The following is a 16,120-nucleotide window of genomic DNA, read 5'->3' on the forward strand; positions in this document are numbered from 1 at the left end:
GGGACTACAGGCATGCACCACCATGCCCGGCTAATTTTTTCTCTCTCTATATATTTTAGCTGTCCATATAATTTCTTTCTATTTTTAGTAGAGATAGGGTCTCGCTCTTGCTCAGGCTGGTCTCAAACTCCTGAGCTCAAATGATCCGCCCACCTCGGCCTCCCAGAGTGCTAGGATTACAGGCGTGAGCCACCGTGCCCGGCCTAAATTCAGCTTTTTAAAAGCCAAAAGATGGAACAACTCAAATGTGATCTATATAATATCCACATAGTGATACCTAAGAAACTAGGAATATTAGTTGCCCTGAGAGAAGGGAACTGGTTGGCTGAGGCTTAGAATTGCAGGTGTGATTAATTTTTCCTTTTACCCTTTTGACCATACCTGAACAAGAATTTTATCAGTTTTAAAGAATATAATTTATTAATAAAAAATAACATCTGGAAGAGTAGATTAACATAAATAACATATTTTGAATAGAGGAATAAACATTGGAGACATGCTTTCCCAGATATCAAAACATTGTCATATTACAAATTGGCCACTTAAAGAGAATAAGGTCCAGAAATAGACTTGGAAAAAAGACAAACTATTCCATAAGCGATGTTTTGTCTGTTTTGAAGAAAAATAAAGATCCCTATGTCACATCAGATAATAAACATTGAGGGGGAGAGTATTTATAAACTTAAAGCTAAACAAAGGTATAAGGTTACCAGAAAAAAACTTAAAAAGATATTTTTATAATTTTGAAGTGAAAAGGTATGTGTGTATATAAATATACCTTAAATATGTATACTGCATATATGTAAAGAAAATTTATACCAATCTTGGGAAGAGGCAAAAGATAATTGCTTGACTTTTGATCCTATGCCAGAGCATTTACTGAGTCTGCTTGCCCAAATGTTAATTAGGATCCATGGGGGACTGGCTCCAGGACCCCCCTCAGATAGCAAAATCCATGGATGTTCAATGGAACATCATATCAATACTGATATGAAATGATACAGTATTGGCCTATAACCTACTCACAACCTCTTGTATACTTTAAATCATCTCTATTTTACTTAAAATACCTAATACAATGTAAACACTATGTAAATAGTTGTAATATTACATTATTTAGGGCAGGGGTGGGGAACCTGTGGCCTTCTAGATCTTTAAGTGTAGTCTTTGGACTGAATTCAAATTGAAAACAAATCCTTTTATTTTTATTAATACATTTTTGTTCATCTTTTATATTTTTCATTTTATTTTTAAAATGAACATATTTAAAATACCAAAGACTAAAATAAGTTTCAATGAGATAATCCTTCCAGATTGACCCACACAATTTGAACACTAGTAAGCCATAAGGGCTAAATTGATGGATGCTCATGATGTAGTTCTAACTTCCCCTGCCTGACTGGCGCCACTACCCCCGAGGCTGGTTGGCGAGAGTCTATGGCGGTCAAGTACGCCAGTCTGTTATCAGCTTTTGACAACAGTGCACTGTGTTTCTGTTTGAAGTGGAATTTGTGAATAGTTATACAGCTTGACAGTATTTTTAAATTTTGTCTGCTTAACAGCCCATCATGTCAAAGAAGACCAAGAAAATGCTGAAGGAAGGAAACAGATTTTTTAATGAGGATTGGGAATTTCAATATTATCTGTTTCTGCTAAAGATAAGATGATTGGATTGCTTTGTGATACTGCAATATCAACATTAAAGAAACTCAATGCTCATCAGCATTATAACACTCATAAGGACCACAAGTACTTTAAATTAGAGGGAGAGGCGCAAAAGATTGTGCTGCAGAAATTAAAAGATGAAAAGCAGAGCAAAGACGATTCTCAAGCAGCAACAAGACCTGGAAATAATACCACTAAGGCAACTTATAAAGTAGCTTATATACTCAGGAAAAAAGGGAAGCCATTCGGTGATGTAGAAGTTGTGCAAGAATGCATTGTCAAAGTGGTAGGCTGCTTAGACCCAGATAACATTTCAAAGTACAAACAACTGCCTCTTTCAAGGAGAGCGATAACCGATCAACAGCATGAATTAGCCTTCAACTTAACAGAACTTCATGCAATACTTCAAAAGGAAAATACATATTATTCAATCGCTTTGGATGAATCAATTGATACTTCTCACTGGGCACAGGTTTTATACTTCATTTGGATTATAACAGAAGATCTTCTTTGCTATGAAAAGTTACTTGCTTTGGGCACTCTTGTGAACAGAACACGGGGAATAGATATCTTCAACAACTTTCAAGATAAATGTCTTGAAGTTGGACTGAATTTGGTAAATTTAGTCAGTGTATGTACAGATGGACCTTCCATGACAGGAAAACATGAAGGGTCTATTGCACAGATAAAAAATGTATTAACAGATCCAGATGCTTTCATTACTTTTCATTATAACTTGCATCAGCAAAATCTCTGTGCTGAAGCTACTATTTTAAGTGACATTTTGCAACAAGTCATAAGTATAGTTAACTACATTTGTGCAAATGCAACAGGGCATCGTGAGTTTCATAATTTGTTAAAGTTGAACAATGATGTATTCAGTGTGGATTTGCCGTATCATTCTAAAGTGGGTTGGCTATCCCAGGGACAGATGTTAGCCAAAGTTTTATCTCTGCAAGAACAGATAATTAAATTTTATGAAGAACAGAATCAGCAATATGAATTATTGAAACAAGATTTCTATGAGAATGCAGCATTTCTGTGTGATATCATGTCAAATCAAAATGACTTGAATATTTCTTTGCAAGGTAAAACTAAGTCTATATATGATATATGACAAAAAATCCAAGCATTTTGGAAAAAAGCTTTTTTCAACACACTTATTCAAAAGGAAATTTTGGATGAACACTTTCCCCAGTTAGCAAAAGTCGTTGATGAGGCCAGGCACGGTGGCTCACACCTGTAATCCTAGCACTCTGGGAGGCTGAGGCAGGGGGATCACTTGAGGTCAGGAGTTCAAGATCAGCCTGATCAACAGTGAGACCCCCGTCTCTGCTGAAAAATAGAAATTAGCCAGACAACTAAAAATATATAGAAAAAATTAGCCGGCCATGGTGGCACACGCCTGTAGTCCCAGCTACTCGGGAGGCTGAGGCAGAAGGATTGCTTGAGCCCAGGAGTTTGACGTTGCTGTGAGCTAGGCTAATGCCACCTCACTTCTAGGTTAGAAGTTAATTGGTAAACACTGACAAGTTGTTAGGATGCTTGATATCTGATAGAGACATTAACCCCAAATATTTCAAGTCTTTATTGCCCTGAAAAAGTTAGCCAGTCTTATAACTAATTTAGCAATCTTATTTAGCATTTTCTTCCCCTCTGCGCATATAAGCAAATCTCTGTTCTTCACATGCTTCTCAAACCAATTTTTTTCTTGCCTGCCGGCTTCTTCATAAGTCAATAAAAGCTTTATGTGTACTAACAAATTTATGTAAGAATTCTGCCTTTCAATATAAACTATATATTCAAAGACAAAGCTATGGAATCCTAGGCACAAAAGAAAATTAGACTGGTTATTTCTAGGGATGGAAGTGGGAAGTTGAATTTTTGCAACATATCTGCATTACTTTTGTATTTTTAGGAAGTCCTGATTTTAAAAATATTCATGTAAAAGCAGAGAAAACAAAATGTCTCCATACGCTCTGTGTTCACTAGTAGAGAAATGGTTTAATAAACTATGGTACTTCTTTTCCTTGGAAAAATATTCAATCATTAAAATTATCTTTATGAAGTTTACATTATAACATGTAAAACTATTTTGTAAAAGAAAGTAAAAACTCCATAGAGAAGAATTCACAAGGGGAGAAACACCAGTGTATTAATGATAGCAACCTTTGGGTAACAGGCTATTGATAATATTTTATTCTGCTTTTTAAGTATTCCTATCATTGTCTAATCAGAACATATATTTTTATGAGGAAAATGTTAGTAAAAACAAAACACAGCATGTTTCTGCATGCCCTGACTCTCTTCTTTGAGGGTATGTGATGCAACAGGTTGGCCTCTTGTGACTTCTAAAAAAGTTGTAGTTTTTTTCCCTTCCACATTTAGGAACTTTACCTCACATCATGAGATTGGTTTTTCTAAAAGAGAGCAAGCTAATGTTAGAGCCGGTTCCCCTCGGCCCACGGAGCAAGGAAGCCAGAACAACCAAGGTTGCAAAAGGCAAAGGAGTTTATTTGCTAGCTCGAGCTAGGGTCCAAGTCCCAGAGCACCAACGCAGTGGCCTCTTCACGAACAAGGACCCCGCCTTGTGGTACAAATGAGTTTTTATACTCTCTGCTGTTTACAAGACTCTGGTCTCTGGTTTACAAGCAATATTGGGAAACACACGCCTCACACAAGCTGTTCACACACTGATCATGCCTTGCCCTTTTTATCTAATTGGTCGGTTGGAGCCCTGGGACTCCTAGTCCTTTATCAGGAAGTAACTTGCGGTCGCCTCCCTGGGGCCTTGTTGTTCTCAATTTTTCTGAAGCCTGTTATGTCAAGCTAAGCATCAAGCAAGCAAGCCATGGATACAGAAGCTGAACTAGGCTGTTAGCCCTTTACAATATTTTCTAGTTCTACACTAACACTAAAAACTATGATTGAACTAGATAGACAGTAGGTATCTTCCAAGTTTTAGCTAAGAAGACCTAACATTTCCGTACTGTGCTGTTAACCAAAGGAACTTCTTCAGATGGTTTATTTATTTGGGCAACATTTCTTTTTAGCATAAACATGTTAGAGAGGAAAAAAAATGTTCCTCTATGCTCTTAAGTTCTGTAATTGGGGGCCTGCAAATTAACAAAAGATACATTAACAGAGAGAAAAAGCACCCAATTTTTATTCATGTAATGTTATTTAATAATATTAATATTATTAAATATTATTTAATATTAATTTTACTTACTTTTAATATTTCTTTCCTGAGGAGTTCTCAGGGAAGAAGTGAAACTCAAAGAAGCAGTTAGACTTGGGGGCTTATATGCCTTTCTAAAAAAGGAAAGAAGATTTGGACTACAAAAGGACAATAAATTCTGGGGAAGTGACTAGGAAATACATGGGGGAAGGAATGGAAGACAGGGGCTACTTTAGAAAGGTCTATTTATGCAAATTCACCTTGATGTTTACTCCCATCTTTGATAAGAATCACTCTTCTCTCCCTGGTACTGGGCTGGGGAGGGGGAACCTTCCTCAAAGAGAAATTTATGCTCTGCTTTTAGGCAGATAAACGGAGGGCAGAAAACTCTTCCTGGATCTGTTGATTCTCAGTAGCTTCAGCTCAGAATTATCCTATGCCGATGTATCATATTTTGGGGTGGCATACTCAGATCCAATTAAAAAAACATGAGTATAGTCATAACACCTATGAGGTAAAATTCCTCATTCTGAAGGCACCGTGCAGAGCTTATGCTCTCTGGGGAAGCAGGATGACACCGCGGTTATGAGCAGAAACTTTTTTTTTTAAGGCTGGTCAAGTGGAGCAGTGGGAGTGGAGAAGGAACAAAGGAATCTGTAACTGGTTGTGATCAATTAGTTGTAAATTGATTGTAAATTGATCCACTGCACTCGGACCAACCTGAGCAGAAACTCTTGATTGCCCAGCTTTTCATCTTCTGGCAGTGTGCCCTTGGGAAAATTTATTAATCAATTTGAGTTCAATTTCTTCACCTGTACAGTAGTGTTCTGGTAAAGATCAATTGAGACAAAGTACATTAGCAAAATGTCTGGCACATGGCAAACAATAAATGCTACAAATATAACTTCATATTCCTTTTTAGATGTTTATTTCATACGTATAGTTTGATCAGAGAAGCAGAAACACTCTGTGAGTGATAGAATAGGGTTTATTATAGGGAGTTTGTTACAAGAATTAGAGCTTAGGCAATCGCGGGAGCTGGTTGAGAGGTCTATGCAAAGCTGCTTGTCCGTATGAGCTGGATGTAAAGTAAGAAAGAGCAAGACCTGGCATGCGTATGGACAGGCTAAAAACCACCAGGAGAAATAATGATGTGACCTGCAGGGGAGGCTGGTACCCTTCACCACAGAACTGCTCAAGCACCTGGCCCAGGAGCAGGAAGAACTGAAAGAGAAGATACTGTGGGAGCTTGAGGAACCGTGGATACCACCCCACTCCAGCAAGGGGCAGCTAGCAGATCAGTGACATGTGTTCACATTAAGGCCTGGCACCGTATCCTGACTTTCAGCTCAAGGAAAATGACAGCTGTTTCGCTTATGCCTTCCAAAAAGCATTCGTATTTTTCCTATGTTCAATTGTAATTCAGACTCATGCAGGAAAGCAGTGCTGGGAAACTTAGTTTGAACTTAGCTACGTTTTCATAGTACAAAGCCATCATACTCCTTGTGTTACTTATAATCAAGGCTACTTTAGTGTGAAACTGAGAACTTGGAAGAAAGAAAAAACAAAACGCAGCCTAGCATTCAGATTTTTTAAGCCTAGCTTCTTTGTTTTGAAATTCAGAGCCTTCTAACAGCAGAACCAGTTATCTTCTCATTTCTATTCAATGAATTTGTAATGAAGAAGTTAAGGATGTGCCACCTCAAAATATGCCCCAAATATGCCAAATTAGTATATTGATTATTTTGAGCTAAAGGCACTTGAGAAACTGTAGTTGCAGAAAGGGCAATCTGACCTGTCCTTTCCTACATGTAGCAAGCTATAAAAATTCCTGTGAGAAAGACGCCTTCCCTGTACCAACACAGGAAAATATCCCTTATCACCAGAGACTGGGAACTGATGCTGCAATGGGCCTGTATAAATACATATACTAAAATAACTTTTATCTTCCACTAGCTTTACACTGCCCCCCCTCCTCTGGCCCCATAAATCTCTTAGTAACTCCCCTGGAATTTACTGCCCCAAGCCCAGAACCCTTTGTCTCGTCATTTTTTCATAAATTTATCATTCTTTGAAAAGTATAAAAGCTTCCTACTCTGGCTATTTCTTTGGGACTTCATTCTCTTGTGAGGGGCCCCAGGTACATGTGAAAACTATATACTTTTCTCCTGTTCATCTGTGTTGCATCAGTTTGATTCCTCGACCCAGCCAAAGATCCCACTTAAGAACTGAAATAGGTAGAAGTGATTTTTAGGCTCTCCCGTAGTAGTTCAGAAAACCAATATTGTTTGCTTCAAATCATGTAATTTTGAATTAATTACGTATCGCACCATATAGATATTTGTTCAGAAAAGAACTAAAGCCTTGTGTGGATTTGGCCTTGGAAGGATGGTTGTATCAGAGCAAATCTGAGTGGGCTGTGACAGCATGCACAGCTGGACAGCCTCCCTGTTGGGTCCTCACATAGTGCCACCAACAAACAGCTTTAAATATGGAAGTAAGTCAATATGGGTCAACAAAGAATGAATTGACTGCATCAGAGTAGCCTCTAACATTTCCGCTCCTGAATTCAAAGCCCTCAGCACTCACATGGGTACTGCTTTCCATACTCTCTGTTTTCCAAATTAGCCTTGAGTCTCGTTTTCCTGTTGGTTATTCAACTCACCAGATCTCTTTGTTCATATAAACACAACAATGAGATCACTTTACATAGGTGGAGAAGTTAAAACTCATTGGCAATGCTGGGGAAAGGATAACTTTCTGGGTGTTCATGAAAATTGTTACAGGCTTAAAAGGAAGTAATCTGGCAATGTCTTTATAGTTCGACCCAGCAGTCTCCCTCCTGGATTCCAATATTTGTGGATTGTTCACAGTGGCAAAAAGAGGAAACAAAGTGAGTTTCTGCAGGGTAATGATGTAATTAGTTAAAATGACTTAGAGCTATTACTATGACTAGTAGGGATTGCTATGGCTTGCTGAATGAATACCATATACCATTTAATAGAATGGTGACTAAAATCTCTCAATGTCTATTTACTAATAGTGGTTAAATGAACATGGAGAAAAGTACTGGGGTATACAGGAATTAGGAATAGTTGGTGGTTTATCCTCATACCAGTTCCACGCTTCTTGATTACAATATAGTAAGTCTTTAAATCAGGCTGTGAAAGTCTTTGTTCCTCCTCAGGATTATTTTCATTATTCTAGGTCCTTTGTATTTCCAGGCTCAGGACTCCAATTATCCCTTTCATGTCAAATCCAAAGGGTATTTTCCAGTTATTCTTTAATAGAACTGAACAGTTCTTACCCACATGAACTGTTCTCTTTCCCTGCCACTGGGGATAGCATTCTCCTAGTTTTTCTTCTACATCTCTTGCTGTTCTCTCATCTTGTTAGCAAAAGTTTATCACTTGTCCCCAAGGCTACATCAGAGGAACGAGGACAAGCAGTTTGGGAAGGAAAGAGGTGTCTATTAATTTGCTGGCAAATGAGGAGATTGCAGCCTCCTGTCTTAAAGTATGTCCTGCCTCTGAGCAGAAATGCAGAGCTTTTAGAGGAGAGGTTTTCAGCTTCAGGCTATTGTTGTTCAACTATAGATGATGGTTCTGATTCATTCCATCTTCCACTGAGACAATCTTGTGTCCTTTGCCTAGACAATTCCCTTGACCTTGACCCATCTTTTGTGGTACAAAGCACAAAGGACAGTCCCCTGCCCCACCCAACCACTGGGAGGCAGGTTTTAATTTGCAAAAGGAGTTGGGGAGCTTTTAGAAAGACAGAAAACATTTTTACACTTTTTCAGGCCATTCCTCTGTGACAATCTCTGCAATGGTCTCCAACATTTTTGCCATCAGGGACCATTTTCATCGAAGACAATTTTTCCATGGGGGGAGGGGGGTGTTGTTTCGGGATGATTCAAGCACATTTATTGTATACTTTATTTCTATTATTATTACATTGTAATATATAATGAAATAATTATACAACTCACCATAGGTTGGGGACCCTACTTTAAGGCTTATCCCCCTCCCTTGCCATTAAATATTGGAGTTTTTCAAGACTTGGTCCTGCATCTCTTATCTCATTCTATACTAAATATAAGCTATCTCTTTCATATCCAGAGCTGTAATCAACTTTAAAAAGATAGAAATTTCCTTCTCTCTCAGTAGCAGTCTAGCTGGTCCAGAGCCGTAGCGAGTTTGTCACAGATCTTTTAGTATCTAGTTTCCTTCCATTTTTTTCCTTGAACATCCCCTTGGGCAGGGGTTATAACCTGGAGTCCATTATATTAGGTTTCTATTGCTGCCAAAACAAATTACCACAAATTTAGCTGCTTACACAACACCTACTTATTATCTCTCAGCTCTGTGGGGCAGAAATCTGGGCACAGTGTGGCTCAGCTAAGTTCTCTGCTTAGGCTCTCACAAGATCGAAATCAAGGTGTCCACTGAACTGTCTTCCTTTCTGAAGGTTCTGGGGAAAGAGTTCACCTCGATGCCCATTCAGGTTGTTGGCAGAATTTATTTCCTTCTCAAGCTTCCATGTGGCCCCTTCATGCCCATCTCATGTTTTCTTTATTTCTTTTTTCTTTGCTTTTTTTTCTGTTTGTTTGTTTGTTTTGAGACAGGGTCTCTTTCCATTGTTCAGGCTTAAGTGCACTGGCATCATCATAGCTCACTGTAGCCTTGAACTCCTAGGCTCAAGTGATCCTCTTGCTTCAGCCTCCCCAATAGCTGGGACTACAGGCGTGCGCCACTGATAGAGAAAAGGAAAATTCCACTAAGCAAAACCCCTCCCCATGAACAACCCCCTATGTAACTGCTAAACTGCGGCCACTCTTGCTTCTGTAAACTGCTTGCAGCAACTTCTGCCATGGTAAGATAAGACAGGAAGAAATTCCTGTAGAAACTCTATACCAGGAACTGGGGTAGCTCGAGACCTTGCCCCACTAAAGATAACCACATCGTAACTGTGCCCTACACCTGCCCTAAAACAAAATGTATGAAAGACTGCTACACTCTTTGTTCGGGGCTCAGAATTGGGTGGCAAGCTCCCTCTGAGCCTGCTGGCGTAAATAAACCTGGTTCTCTCCACCCTTTTCGTGCCATTCGATTTGTTCTCGGTCAGCTTTGCTGTAACACCACCACACCTGGCTAATTTTTTTTTTTTTTTTTTCTGTAGGTATAGGTCTCAAGCGGTCCTCCCCACTGGGCCTCCCAAAGTGCTGGGATTACAGGCCTGAGCCATGGGGCCCAGCCTCCACCTCACACTTTCAATTTCTCAGACTTCCCCCTCTGCCACATCTCTCTGACTGCCTCTCCTGCCTTTTGCTTCTGCTTTTAAAGGCTCATCTGATTACACAGGGCCCACCCAGATAATCCAGGATAATCTCTTTATTTTAAGGTCAGCTGACTGGTAACCTCAGTTATATCTGCATGGTCCCTTCTGTATGTAAGTAACATAACTGTGGAGTAAAACCAGGAAGTGAGGTCACAGGGGTCAAAATTTTACCTACTATGTCAATGGATAGAATTCAGAAATACTATGAATTTGGATGGCAAAACAATTTACCTCCTTGTTTGCACAAACATTTACTGAAATGTACAATTTCCTTTAATTGTGGATGTTGGCAACAAATCCACAGTAATAACAGCAGTACCAACAATAAACTTGTCACCATAAAAATTACACGTATTCTCATTTATATTAGAATTAACACACATAATCCTGAAATATCATTTATGTTCATCACTTTAAAATCACAGCTGTTGGCCAGGCGAGATGGCTCATGCCTGTAATCCTAGCATTTTGGGAGGCTGAATCAGGAGGATTACTTGTGGCCAGGGGTTTGATACTAGCCTGAGCAAGAGCAAAACCCCATCTCAAAAAAAAAAAAAAAAAAATAGAAAAATTAGCCTGGCATGGTGGTGCATGCCTGTAGCCCCAGCTACTCAGGAAGGTGAGGCAGGAGGATTGCTTGAGGCCAGGAGTTTGAGGTCGCAGTGATGATGCTCATCCCCTGCACTCTAAGCCCTGGTGAGAGTGAAACCCTGTCACAAAAAAAAAAAGAAAAAAAATCACAGTTGTTATTAGATCTGCTACTACGTCTTATTTATTATATTAATAAAGATATATGTTACCATATCACATATTTGGGTTTTTAAAATATTTTAACTTTTATATTGAATTAATTTTCTTTGTAATCTCACATTTTATTTTATGCATTCAAAACATTGTTCTAAGAAGGTTTCTATAGGCTGTACCAAACTTCCAAAGAGGTTTATGGCACATAAAAAGAAGAATTCCTGCCCTTAGGAGTTATCCCTCTTTGTAAGGTTGAATTTAGGTTACTAACATTTCTACATTCCAATCCAAGTGAATTTAAGAGGAGTTTCAAAGTAAGCCATTCCCTTAGGCAGAAGTTTCTAAATAAATAAATAAATAAAATCTGGGTGCAGTGGCTTACATCTATAGCCCCAGTTACTTGGGAGGCTAAGGTGGGAGGATGGCTTAAGTCTGGGAGTTCAAGGCCAGCCTGGGGAACCTGGTGAGACTCTGTGTCTTAAAAAAATAAAGTGCATACATTTCTGCTTGTATGTCATTGTGAGAACTGAAATTTGGCAAAATCTAGCTGCAAGGGAGGCTTGAGGCATATAATCTCTACTTACTTTGGAAGTGACTACATGCAAAGTAGCTTTGTACCCAGCTGAAAATTACTACCAAGAAGGGGAAGCAGATTATAGGGGACAATTAAAAAAAGAAAAGAAAACTAACAACTTTATTTACAATTTAAATGAATAACAGGCATTTTTTGGCAACCCACATAATTTCTTACTATAGATATGTTAATGATGTCATGCATTTTTCTAAAACATGTTTTATAAGGTTAGAAATTAGCAAGCCTCAAGGCTAAGCATTATGCATGCTCTCGAAAGACTGAGATAGCATCTAAAAGAGTCTTTGGTTTTGAAATCTGGGAACCACAGGGAGAGGCTCTGTAATTTATGATAGGGGACATAACATAAAGCAATCTAATCATTTTGGGGAAATCTTTCTGGAGCCTGACCAGTTGGAAAACAAAGTTCTTTGGCACACTAGGCTGTAAATCTCTTAAAGAGAAGACGACATAAAGCTCAGCTCTTGATTAAACATACTTTCAGGTCATGAAATTGTGTTCTCCCTTTGCAAGTTTCCTTGCTGGTGACCATTCAAGGCTACTATATTGATGAACATCACTTGTACTTTAAGATTGGTGCAAAAACCAAATACTTTTGGAAAAATCAGACAACTTTTATTTATCTGAAGGAGCCAGGAAAAAAATCATCACAAGTACAGACAAGGACACATGACAAAGGGATCAGCAACTTCATCCTAAATATAGGTACAGCTTCCTAGAATTAAACCTTGCTGGACATTAAGCCAAGCCTTCCTTAGGCTGTATAAGAATGAGGTCCCTATTAGACTTTCTGGCAACAAAACCCCCTTTCCCTAGGGTTTGTTTTTGCTTGATGACCTGTGTGGTTAGGTGCTAGAAAACCCCTTATCTGAGCCAAGTGTACCATTTCATGTTCCAGGAGCTGCTCCAGTGAGTTGCATGTATTAACTCATGTAACTATCTCAAAAATCCTATTAGGTTATGGTTATTCTCATTTTACAGATGAGAAAATTGAGCAAAGGGTGATTTTCCTGCCAAGCTTGTACAGCTAATGAGCAGCAAAGCTGAGATACAAACCTCAAAAGCAAAAGAATATCTCAAGAACTAACTAACCACCTCTGCCCTTTCTCATTCCTTAATCACTCAGACAGTAATTCCTTATTTACTTCCTCCTATAAAAACCCTAGGTCTATTTCCTTTTCTTTGAGAAGATTCTTCTGCATTAATAGATGTTCTCCCTACTGCAATAGCCTGAAAAAAAAAAAATGATCTCCTTATATATCTCATGAGCTAAGCAATGCTCGTGGCTTGACATCAGTGACTCCATCTTGGGCTACTGACTCCATCTTGAACTGCTGATGAACTTTGAGACCCACAAAGAAACTGTGAAAAACATTTCCTTCATAAACAACTGTTTTCTCGACATATACAGTCCAAAGAAACTGGTCCTAATCTTTACGAATATTCTGTATATAGTTTTTTCTTCCTGACTGATGCAAATGCACCCTTCTACTAATGATTAAAGATTTCTTTGTTTAATTCACTGATGAAATAATCTAACAATTTATGTAATCTAAATAAATTCCCATAAATGTAAGCTCCCTTACCTTTCTCAGGTGGTACAGTCTCTGGCTGCTATCCAAGTTGAAACCCTCGTTCCTGAGTAAACACTTATGTCAACCTTAATAATGAGATCCAGGCAATATGATTAAATATTGAGTTTATTCGAGCTCAAATTTGAGCTCGAATAAAACTTTGAAGATAGCCACCCAGAGGACACAGACTCCAAAAGATAGGGTCAGTGCTCCAAACTGGAGAAGTTTGAGGGTCATTTATATAGACAAAGTCTGGGAAGCTTAAAACGATGTCAACATTTTCCATACAAGTGTAACTGTGGAAATAATCCAATCTGATTCAGCTTTCTCAGCAACAAAATGATGAGTTGTTTTTCAGCTATCAGGGACCTTCGAACTGAGCATGCCCAGATGAACCAAGTGTGCCTGATTGTGACCCCAGAGCCAGCCAGAAGGAAAAAGCCAACCATAGGTTGGACCTAAGTACTCAGATCAAAGAATGGGACTAAATTAAAAAGCAAGCCCCCACCTCTCTGCAAGATCCAATCAGTTCCTGTCTCCAAATTCTCTGCCTATAAAACCTGCCCCCACAGGGTGTGGGAGGTGTGATTTGAGCAGTGGCTTCCTGTTTCCTTGCCAGTCTACTTGCAATAAAGCTTTTGCTTTTCTCAAAGGCTGGTGCCATGGTATTGGCTTCTATGCACATAAGGTGGCAAGTTCTTGCTTGGTAACGCAAGGTTAGTGCACAGTTATAACAATTTGATTAGATATAGGCAGTGTTTTCTTTTTGGGAAGAGTGTATTTAACATTCTATATTAAGCCTGGAATAGTCAAAAGGGTCTTTTATTTCTGTCAAGGGGTCTTTTATTTCAGAAGCCATCCAGTCTGAGCAGGGACCAAGAAAATAAGGATAAAAGTTAATCTATAACAAAAGGTCAGCAATTAAGAGATCATGCTCTGTGACTCGATGCCCAAAGTTATCTTCCTCAGGACCTAACAACTTTAGAAACTCCAAATAGACAGTCTATTCATTTTCTTCCACACTTATTATTACCGAAAGTTCATCACTTGTCCATGAGGCTACATCAGAAGAACGAGGACACATGGTTTAAGGAGGAAGAGCAAAGAAAAGTTTATTAATTTGCCAGCAAATGAGGTTAGCAGAGTCCTGTCTCAAAGTACCAACCTCCTGCTTCTGAGCAGAAGTACAGAGCTTTTAAAGGGGATGGTTCTGATTCATCCCACCTTCAGCTAAAACAATCTTGTGACTTCCCTCAGGACATTTCCCTTGAGCCATCTCAAATGGCACAAAGGATACTCCCCTGCCCCTTCCTACCACTGGCCTGAAGCAGGGATGTAGGTTTTAGTTGTCAAAAAGGGTGAGGGGGGTTTGCAGAGACAGAAAACATTTTTCCCCCTTTTCAGGCCATTTTCTCTCTTACCTTATTTGCCTCTGACCTGTTGATTCCTCTTTTTTAGGGTCAACAATCTCTTGGGTGCACTTTGTCTTTCCAGCGCTTAGTCGAAAAAGTTGGCCGACCCCTGCAATGGATAATTGGTTCCGAGACCAGCAGCAACAGCCAGTCTCAGAAACTTATTAGAAACGCAAATTTGCAGCCCCACCCCAGACCTACTGAATCTGAAATTTTGCTGGCGGTGCTTTTCAATTCCTTTTTAACAAACCCTCCGGGCGATTGGGATGCAAATCCTCCGGATAATTCGGGTGAAAGGTAGAGTTCCAGTTTTCCCCAGCAAACCTGTGAAAATGCTCTGCAAACCCCCGGCACGATCCGGTCCGGGTGGCACTAGGACCGCCGCGGTGCGGACCTGGCAGCCGCCGCCGGCGCGGGCTCGGGGCGGGGCCGGCTGTTCGTGGAGCCCGGGCGTCCCTGCTCGACCCGCCCCTAGAGGCGGGCCCCATTTGACTTAAACTCTGGGGCCCGGGAGGCCGGCGGTGTCCTCCCGGCTCGCCGGGGTTGTCCACTTCCCCTGTCGGTAAGTGTAAGCCCAGTGTCCCGCGGCCCCTCGCTGCCCCGCCGGGGCCCAGGCTGGGCGGGAGGCGTCAGGAGCCTGAGGCGCCCGCGGGCTGGGCCGGGCGCGCGGCGAGCGCGCTTTTGTTCTGCGACGAGCTCGGAGTCGCGGGCGGCGGGCGGCCCGGGGCCCCGGGCCTCGTAGGCAGGCTCTCGCTCCCCGCCGGCCGCCGCCTCGAGGTCGGCCTGGCATCGGCGCTCCCTCCTCCGGCCGCGGCCCCGGGGCCCGCCCTGGCCCGCTGCGCACGCCTGGCCCTCGGCCCAGAGGGCGGCGCCTCGCGGGCTGTTTTCCTTAAATTGCCTCACTCTCCGCGGTAGAGGTCGCGGGTGGCCGGGCGAGAACGCGTTTTGTTAATTACGAAGCGGTTGGTCACGCGGGCGGGTGTGAGAGGTGCTTGTGTTTTTAATTCTTTCGTGTATTCTGGAGTGAAAAATGAAATCTTTGTTTTGCTTTTACTATGTCCTGAGCGGTCCCCTCCCCCTTCCCTCCCCGTGCCTTCTGGAACAGAACTGGTCTGCATGCAGCTCCAAGTAGCACGCGAAGGCTTTTGTGCCGGAGATGCTTTCTGTTCCTCAGCGATACTTAGTTCCTGGAGGCATCCTTAAGTGCCCAAATACATACCGATCTTAGGTGTTCTCAAGGGACGAAGATTCCCTAAGCAAACGTCCTTAGGGTCCCGAGTTTAGCGGCAAGCTTTCGGGGAATCATTTCCGTGAAAACAATTTATTTGTAGTACTTTGAGTGCCTTCTAAAGACGGAAAGCCGGGGGCGAGGAGGGGATGTGTATCAGCTTGAGGTGCATTTAATAGGCAGGCTGCAGAGCTTTTAGGTGGTTGTAGTTTTCTGCTGAATGTGTTAGCAGTTTTATTCAGTGTTAACATGCACGTATGTTAAGGTTTTAGTTACTGTTTATTTCCCCCTGTACAGTCGGATTCTCTTTTACTAATCAATAAAGAAAATTGCTAAGATAAAGTATATTTGTTTTGGAATGATAGGACAAAAGTGGACCTGGAG

This window comes from Eulemur rufifrons, chromosome 16 (genome assembly GCF_041146395.1).
Source record: "Eulemur rufifrons isolate Redbay chromosome 16, OSU_ERuf_1, whole genome shotgun sequence".
Classification (NCBI taxonomy): Eukaryota; Metazoa; Chordata; class Mammalia; order Primates; family Lemuridae; genus Eulemur; species Eulemur rufifrons.